Here is a 9,500-nt window from a genome sequence, read left to right as displayed (position 1 = left end):
GTTCTCATGTGATGATAGACAATGGCCAAATGCTTGCAAAAGCTAAATCTAGATATCAAGTAATCAGGCAATGACTATGATAGATCATACATGCGGCATCTTTTCTACTCTGATCTTAGAGGATACTATATACAAAAATATTGCAGACGTCAAAACACATTTGACAACATTTTTTTAGCTAAGTTTGTGCCCCAATACAAGATATCCAAAGAAAGTAGAAGAATGCACAAATCATACGATTTGTCAACTTCAACCAGCACAAAGATCCCACATGCTTCTACCATGAGAAATGCTTGGGCTATATATTCCATTTAGAGACATTGAGCAAAGTATCCTAGGAAGGTACAGGACATTGCATGATGCATATAAAGAAAACATTAACATTATCAACTAAAACAAAGATAAATTTACCGAAGACAATGAAGCAACACAATCAGACAGTAGTGCAGGAAGTAGACAATCCAACTATGACATTACAGTAGACATGCCAAGACATAGAAGCATTTAAATGACAATTACAGTATCCATAGAACATAAAAGTTCATGCCAAATGAGCATTAGTACAACAAAATTAGGAAGCTAAACACACAGTAGCACCTCTTGCGTGATGATATGCTACACTGAAAAAGACTACAACCAAAAAAACCAGTCCTTCTATTTTTTACTAGTGATGCTAGCACTGGGAAAACATTTGCCTTGCACATTATGTACATACATACATACATCTCTCTCTCTCTCTCTCTCTCTCTCTCTCTCTCTCTCTCTCTCTCTCTCTCTATCTATCTATCTATCTATATATCGATCTCTTTCTCTCTCTCTATCTATCTATCTATCTATCTATATATATATATATATATATAAAGGCATCATTTGTCACTACTTGCCAAGAAAATTACAATGATATTGATAGCCTAGTAGCACAACTGATGGATCACACAAGGAAAGCTACATTTAACATAGGTGGCACAACAATCCACTCAGCATTGCACCTTCCCTTGATTTCTCACGGCTCAACAAATCTGATGTGTGAGAAGCTATATAATTTGAGCGCATTGTACAAGAATTAAAACTAGTAGTGTTTGATGAAGCATCTCTTATCGGAAAAAGAATGTTAAACTAGATTGGCACTCGGCTTTGCTCAATCAAACACAACTGCACAAAACCAGTTGTTGGCTTGGATGTTGTCTTCTGTGGCAATCTTTGACAAGCAAGCCCTATTAGGGATAATTGGATCTTCAAAAGTATATCTCACCCAACAAGCCACAGTTGTAGTGGCAAAATAGTTTGATGCTATGAGCTAACGGCAACAAAGCAACAAAACGATAACAGATTCGGAGAGGTCTTGAATAGAATTATAATTGACTAGCAAATTGATGTGCACTTGGACTGCATCAACAACACCTTCTAAAACAAGCCAAACCTTGACACCAAGGTGGCACATCTCTTCTTCAATAATGCTAAAAAGAAAGTCACACTTGATACATGTTCAAAAAGCTTCTTGGAGCACCTTACATTCTACAAGAAATTGACACAAAACACAAAACATGCAGCAAACAACTCAAGACATCAAAGGACCCACAAGCAACAATTGTACCCACAAGACACCGAAGGACCCACAAGCAACAGTTACATGCATGGCATGATAGTTGAGATATGTCTCAGGAATATAGATATTGCTGAGGGACTCATCAATGGCATAGGTGGCATATTCCAAACCATAATCACAACTGAGTGTGATCTAGGAGTTTGAATTCCTTTCCCCAATACAAACATAGGCTCGAAAGATCAATATGAAAGATGGCACTCGTATAAGTTATACGATCATGCTGACTTAAATACCACTACACCAAACCACAAAAGAATTTTAGGTGGGCAAATTACACAATAACATCATTTTCCAAAAAACATGCAGACAAGTCTACATTTTTAAAGCAAAAGACTTTTGTAACAAACATAACATTGCCAGATAATCCAAATAAAATAGCTGGTGCATACAACACTCGAGCTGGAGCCATCAATGCTAGTGGAACTTTGTGTAGGAAATTATGACACATCAGATGGACTAGTAAATGGAGCAGATGGCTACCTTTGCACAGCAACAACAACAAACATTAATAATCCAATAATTTGGATACAATTTCTCTAACCAGTTGACATCTCTAACTTGATGTGGTTTTTTGGAAGTCTTTTGGTGCGAATTTGAGAAAGTTATTGGTGGCAAATGGTGTGTTATTTCTTTGTGCAAATCATATTTTAAAAAATTGAAACCAACATAGCTCTCGCCGTGCTCTTCGTTTTGAGCTATTAAACGCCCCAATCGGACTTTGGAGCAAAAAGTTACGTCATTTTTTGTTCCGACTACTCTTGTCTTGGTTTCGTAGAAGAATAATAACCTCATTTTGCCTAGTGTTAGGCAAGCATGAAGCTACTGTTGTAGCATATGAAGGCTGCTTCTCTTGTTTCATGTCCCCCATAAAAGAAAAAACAGTTTGCCACAGTAGCCCCTCTGCTTGTGACTTTCACCACGGCCAAATAGCAATGATAGCTTATCTTCCAAAGAATAAACTTGCTTTTTACTTTGAAGTGATCTGAGCAAACCTCGAAAAGTTATGGTTGATTCTTTGACTGTGTAGAAACTAGTCTACAGTAGCAAAAACTTCGACCTGGAGCAGAATGACAACCAGAGAGGAGCCTCCTAGAGATCAAACTAAGTGAGGTCGATTTGTAAAGAACTCCATGTTGAGGTCTTACCCCCTGGGCCATGGAGTTTAACCCACACACGAGTGGGGAGAAAACAATGGAGAGGAGAGGAGCTTAGTGCTCAATGCAGTGTCAATTCTCTCTTGAATTGCATCGATAGAGCATCTATTTCTACTTAGCAAGCCAAAGCATAGACACATAAAAGTTGACACGAATGTGTTTAGAGAAATATTGTGGTTACAACTAGATGGAAGATGGGAATGCCTACAAAGAGATATACCAGCATACAATATCTCCCACATCATCATTGAGTCCTTGAATACAATCTCACTCAATGCACATAAAGAAGACATATTAGCGAGAAACAATCTCATGTCTGCCAACATCTTATGCCTGCAAGAAACAAGAGCTAGAGGCCCAGCATACTACCCACGTTCAATAGCCTAACACGTTCAATAGCCTAACTTACTTTGGCAACCATGGGCTTTCGCTTCTATAAAAAGCGACACAACATCTCATTAAGCACTAGCTTCAAGAGCTAATCATTCAGCACATGCTAAAGTGATTGTTGTTTGCAGAGCAGTTACCAAAAACAAAGATGTCATTTTGTCTATCAAAACAATTACTTCCTCTGACATGGATTCCTCTTCCTTTAGAACCTTCTACTGTTGCAACTTCTCTCTCGAGTCGCTTACACATGAGTGCAAAAGACAACGTGCCCTCTTGGCAAAGCGCTCCTTCTCATAACATTGTGCCTCCCTCGACCAGATTGACATAGCTCCCCCTATAGCTGGTTTCTGCACTACCTACAAATAGGTGTTGCATGGCGCCACTCCCCGTCGCCTTCTCTTGCACCCCTAAGCCCTTTGCCATAACAACAATAGCAACTACAAAGCGAACCTACAAACGAAAATGTGAAATGCGACTGACCAACGAAGTCAAAGCTCATCAGTGAACAAAACACGAGTGGACTCAAATTGAACTGCTCGTTCGCGTGAGTTACCAACTCAGCCACATCGACATACGTGTAAGCCGTTCGCTTCTATCATGCAAACTCTACGTCAAGTCAAATCAGTTCAACTATAGCTATACATTTGATCCAACCACAGTTATCGACGTAAGCAAACGAGGCTTCCCATTGGCAAGGCACACGTTAAGCATGGAATTACCTACACAGGTTGTGGGGAGATTTTCGAGCACCGCAACCTCTAGGTTGAAAACCTCAGTTGGTAGGGAGCAATTTCTGGAGGGACTATAAGGGAAGTAGTTGTTGTGAACATCTCAGTGATGGAGACGGGAATTCCAATCAAGATGCATGTTCTTCTCTGTAATGCTGTTGAGGTTGGACACTACCGTACCAGGAATCTGAGAGTGTGAAAGCTCCCCTCCCAGGTACTGAAATGGATGAGAGGGGTGCCATCGGGCCCCTCCCAGACCAGGAACAGCAAGACGCGCAAGTCTTGCTGCACTTTGTAGTGATTCAATTTTGTAGAGATTCATTTCAAAGGTCTGCATGGAAAGAGAGAACGTTAGCATTTTGCTTATTGGTTGATGAAGCAACCTGCCGGTGCATCTGTCCCAAGCCTTTTGAACCTTGTTGTCCGAGGCAATCAGGGCCACATTCCGCCTCTCAAGATCATTATTGTGGGCTGTTTGTGTGGTGCAATAGGTTCGCTCAAGACAGTCAAAATTCCCAAGCCTGTTGCCCACTCGTGTTTCTGCGAGTCGGCGAGTTGTCTGCCCATCGCTCTTCTTTGCTTTCCGTCTATTCTTTCTCAGTAATTTCCTCCCCCTTTGGGATTTTAGTTTCCGGCTCATAGGGTGCCTGGATGTATGACAAAATTTAACATGACATTACCATTCCAAGAAATCACAAACAAACGAGAATGGGTGCCTGGTAGCATTGCCTTCGGAAGAACAAAACACTCTTTAAAAAAGAAGATGACAAAAAGGTATCCTTCGGAAGAACAAAACAAGCTTTAAAAAAGAAGATGACAAAAAGGTATCCAATAAGCATCTAAAATGTGGGCAAACGATACATAATATCAGCTTCTTCATATGCATATTGGACTCATCACTTTGTAACTTTGAGAAGACAAGGCCTTTTACCTGGCACCTTAATCAAACTTCTGCTAGTTGCACATATTTAGAAGCCACACTCTTTTCTTCTTTCCCAAGTCACCTCACGGAATTCTTCGAGATGATGATAAATACACATGGAGGAGGCAGGGATTCCTGTCTTACGTCTGATGCGACTGCATCAAAACTGTGCAACCCTATCGTCTCTCGGGTGCATAGCATGGGGTTTTTCAGTAGCAGAGATCCACAATCTGACCGGTTGGCGGTTCATCCTTGCAAGTTATCTTTCCCTAGCTCTCGGATACCTGAGCACAATGGAGTGGTTTCAAAATTGAGAAAACCTGGTAAGGGCTTTACATGGATTATCTATAGCCAGATAAGGAGGTCTACCCTTATTTGGAAAAAAGTTTCTCTCTTGCAACACCCACTTCTAGCAATTCTTTTATTGTGCTTATACTTTGCAGGTGGCTTAGGGGTGCAGTGGTTACGGAAGGAGTACTTTACGGATCCCTCCCAGTGGTGGGACAACCAAGAGAGTAAAGTGAGTGCAACTAGCCTGACTGAGTGATTTCCACAGGTAAAGGTGTATTTACTGGTCTGACGAGTCTGTAATGAATCTTAACAACAGATATACCCAAGCTCTCTGCATTTCAAGCATATTATTACAAAGGGGTCACCATGGATAAATGACTCGTACAATCCACATTGTTTTAAAGTCATGCTCCAGAAAAATTTCAAAGCTTCCAATGGTCAGGCCCAAGACCATGGCTTGTTGGAGCGTGGCAAAGCTGGCTTCACGTCTGGAGTACATGTGAATGCATGTAAAGCACAAGAACTGCAAGAGAAGAGTGGCTGGGAAACACTCAGCTTAGAGGAGACACTCACGTCTATGGAACGGATGCCTCAGCCGCCTTCAGTTCAGAACCTTACATGCATCTTGCATATTTGCAGCACAAAGAAGAATCCGGCATATACAAAGCAGTTGTATGCCTATATGTGCCAGAGGGGGCTGCAAGATGATAGATCTTTCGGGAAGTACCTCATCCCAATGTTGGCCCAAGCTGGAAGCATGTGTGATGCTCAGCAGGTTTTTAACAAGATGGTTGATCGGGATGAGAATTCTTGGACTTCCCTCATCATGGGTTATATTAAATGTGGGCAATCACAGCATGCCCTCAACCTTTACCAGAAAATGCAGGAGTCGTCTGTACATCCCAGCAAGTATACCTTCCTGGCCCTACTGAAGGCTTGTGCTAGGCTGAAAGATGCAGAAAGTGGCAGAGACATACACGCCGAGATTGCCAGAAAGGGGCTGGAAGGAGACCTTTTTATTGGCAGCACCTTGGTGGATATGTATGCCAAATGTGGCTTACTTGCAAAAGCACGTAAAGCATTCAACAAGCTGCCAGTTCGAGATGCAGTCTCATGGAATGCACTGATTGCAGGATATGCTGAGCAGGGGCTTGGTGAGGAAGCGCTGAACTGCTTCAAACAGATGCAACTGGAGGGTCTCTCTCCAACTGCTATTACATTTGTGTGCACCTTAAAATCTTGTGGTTGCATACGAGCCATAGACAAGGGACAAGAAATACACGCTGAGATTGCCAGAAAGGGGCTGGAAAGAAATCTTTTTGTTGGCAGCACCTTGGTGGATATGTATGGCAAATGTGGCTTGCTTCAAAACGCATGGGAAGCATTTGACAAGCTGCCAGTTCGCAATGAGGTCTCATGGAACGCGCTGATGACAGGATATACTGAGCATGGGCTTGGCGAGGAAGCTCTGAACTGTTTCGAACAGATGCGACTAGAGGGTTTCTCCCCAAATGCTTCAACATTTGCCAGCAGCTTGAAAGCCTGTGGTAGCATAGGTGCCGTAGACAAGGGCCAAGAAATACATGCCGACATTGCCAGAAAGGGGCTGGAAACAGATCTTTTTGTCGGGAGCACCTTGGTGGATATGTATGCTAAATGTGGCTCGCTCACAAAAGCACAGGAAGCATTTGACAAGCTGCTAGTACGAGACATTGTCTCATGGAATGCACTGATTGCAGGATATGCTGAGCAAGGGCTTGGTGAGGGAGCACTGAACTGTTTCGAACAGATGCAACTGGAGGGTCTCTCTGCAGATGTCGTCACATTTGTTGCCAGCTTGAAAGCTTGTGGCAGCATAGGAGCCCTACAGAAAAGCCAAGAAATACATGCTGAGATTGCAAGAAAGGGGCTGGAAACAGATCTTTTTGTTGGCAGCACTTTGGTGGATATGTATGCCAAATGTGGCTCGCTTGCACAAGCACGGGAAGTGTTTGACAGGCTACCAGTTCAAGACGTAGTCTCATGGACCGCACTAATCACAGGATATTCTGAGCATGGTCTTGGTGAGGAAGCTTTGACCTGTTTCGAAGAGATGCAATTGGAAGGTCTTCCTCCAGACGCTGTCACATTTGCTTGCAGCTTGAAAGTTTGTGGCAGCATAGGAGCCATGGACGAGGGTCAAGAAATACACTCCGAGATTGCCAGAAAGGGGCTGGAAAGAGATCTTGGTGTTGGGAACAGCTTGGTGGATATGTATGCGAAATGTGGCTTGCTTGCAAAAGCATGGGAAGTCTTTGACAGGCTGCTATGTCGAGATGTAGTCTCATGGAATGCCCTGATCGCAGGATATGCCCAGCTAGGCGAAAGTGAACTGGTTTTCCACATGCTTGAGAGGATGGGAGGAGAAGGAATAAAGCCAGATGGGGTCACATTCTCTATTGTCCTTGTTGTGTGCAGTCATGCAGGTCTACTGGATAAAGGCCAGACGTACTTTGAGGCCATGAGCAAAGATTATGACATCACTCCAACTATTGAGCACTACACTGTCATGGTTGATCTCCTTGGCCGTGCAGGCCAAATAAATGTGGCTGTAGTGATGGTGGAGAAGATGCCTTTCGATCCTGATCTTGCAGTGTGGCATACTTTATTGGGTTCTTGTCGAAAGTGGGGTAATGTGGAGCTTGGAAGAATGGCCTTTAAACATGCAGTGCAGCTAAATGAAAAGGATGCTGCGGCTTATGTCTTGATGTGCAACATCTATGCAGATGCTCACACGCAGGAGGAAGAGAAGCAAGTCAAGGCAGTGCGAGTGAAAGAACTAGTGGGGGCGAGGACAGAGTTGGTGGACGGACATTGGGGGGATTGTGGATACAAGACATTTTGAAATGAAAAATATATATGCAAAGCCAGAAGATCTTTCCCTCAATAGGAAGGAAGGGTATATCCACAATTTGCATTGGGTGTCACGAGACATATTTGTTAAGGCAAAGAAAGAAAGGTGGGTTCTGTGGGCACAATGAGAAGCTTGCTATTTCACTTCCTGCATTCTATATACCCAAGGGGCCACCCATACTTGTTTTCAAGGATCTCCGGGACTGTAATGACTGCTGCCATGCGGCCGCTGCACTAATATCAAAGATAGAGCAGCGAACTATTCTTGTCAAAGATGTGAAAGCACTTTCATTTCATATCTTCAAGGAAGGAAAGTGTGCTCTTGGTGACATGCATCTATAGTAACCCGTGCTCCTCGTCTTTGACATGATGGAATGATACATAAGCTGTATTCAGAGGAGGATTAAATATAGTCGTCTTATCATTCGTGTTTGAGCGTGTTGCATTAAAGGCAAGGTGGTGTGATAGAAATCAAGTCTGCAATTTTTATGTACGCAGACCTCAAAAGTTTTGTGGCTTCTGTAATTTTTAGTAGGTGACTCGTTTGGTATTTTTTGTGGATGTAATGCTCTACCACAGATTTCTCCCATTGTGGTCACCATATGGTCATTGAACTAAACCGTGTAGGATATAGAATGAACAATAACAATATTAACATATGAGAAACAAACTATTGACATGATTTAAGTAACCCGATTTTCACCTTGAACTCCATCTGGGTGCTTTGCTTTGAATCTCTTTTCTGGCTGAGCCCCCCCACCAACCCATGCCTTAAATTCTTAGGTGCTTGAGAGGTAAGTTTGCACCTTTGTGCAAAGGTATAATCAAGTGCACAGAACCACATAACAAACCCAAGGCCTCTCTCATATGCAGCTGAGCTATCCACATGAGCATTCACAACTCACCTTTATGCACTTTCTTCTCTTGTGCACGCACCTATGGACACAGTTGCAAGCAATTGCCCATACCAGCAACACCCTTCAGCATACTTTTAGTTGTGAAAGGCTAGGTGGGGCGAAACGCTCAAAATATAAGGGAGTAGCAAAAGAGAAGAATAGTAATTCCACTTTCAACGAACATTGAGTATGATGATCATAACGTCCATTTATATAGAGAAACAATGAGTAATCGGCACCTTCTACATGAAGGTGAAAGGAAATGAACATCTTTTGATATTTCATTTATCCTACCAATTTTGTCAAATTTTAAAGCTAACTATATTGCCATAAAAAAAGGTTTTTTGAAAAAGAACCTTTCATTCATCATTCTTTGATCTCCTCATATAGGAAGGAGTTTTGGGATTCCTTGTACTCATGTTCACTGTGTTCATGGTAAAGATTTGACATCTCTTATAATTGCACTAGTTGTTTGCTTGGGTAGTTGGCCCATATGGCATTATATATATATCCTCCATTATTTCCCTATAAAATATCCCAAAAGTGCTTAAATAAAACATGGAAATGAGCCATGGCAAAGCATATCTACTTGTGTACGTAAACAGGTATGGTTGTAGTAGG

At 42.3% G+C, this 9,500-nt stretch overlaps 1 pseudogene across 1 annotated transcript; it reads left to right on the top strand.

Moving 5' to 3' along the window:
* The first annotated feature begins 3,890 nt into the window (after positions 1 to 3,890).
* On the top strand, positions 3,891 to 8,392 carry LOC147883699 (pentatricopeptide repeat-containing protein At3g03580-like; annotated as a pseudogene). Its single transcript, XR_015543686.1, has 3 exons — positions 3,891 to 5,123; positions 5,244 to 5,320; positions 5,408 to 8,392. The product of XR_015543686.1 is annotated as a pentatricopeptide repeat-containing protein At3g03580-like (transcript).
* Positions 8,393 to 9,500: the final 1,108 nt, after the last annotated feature.

The sequence above is a fragment of the Dipteris shenzhenensis genome, chromosome 27 (genome assembly GCF_047967505.1).
Source record: "Dipteris shenzhenensis isolate YYH24624 ecotype China chromosome 27, Dip_SZ_1.0, whole genome shotgun sequence".
Lineage (NCBI taxonomy): Eukaryota > Viridiplantae > Streptophyta > Polypodiopsida > Gleicheniales > Dipteridaceae > Dipteris > Dipteris shenzhenensis.
The sequence above is the reverse complement of the archived record's forward strand: the minus strand, read 5'-3'. Positions and strand labels throughout refer to the sequence as shown.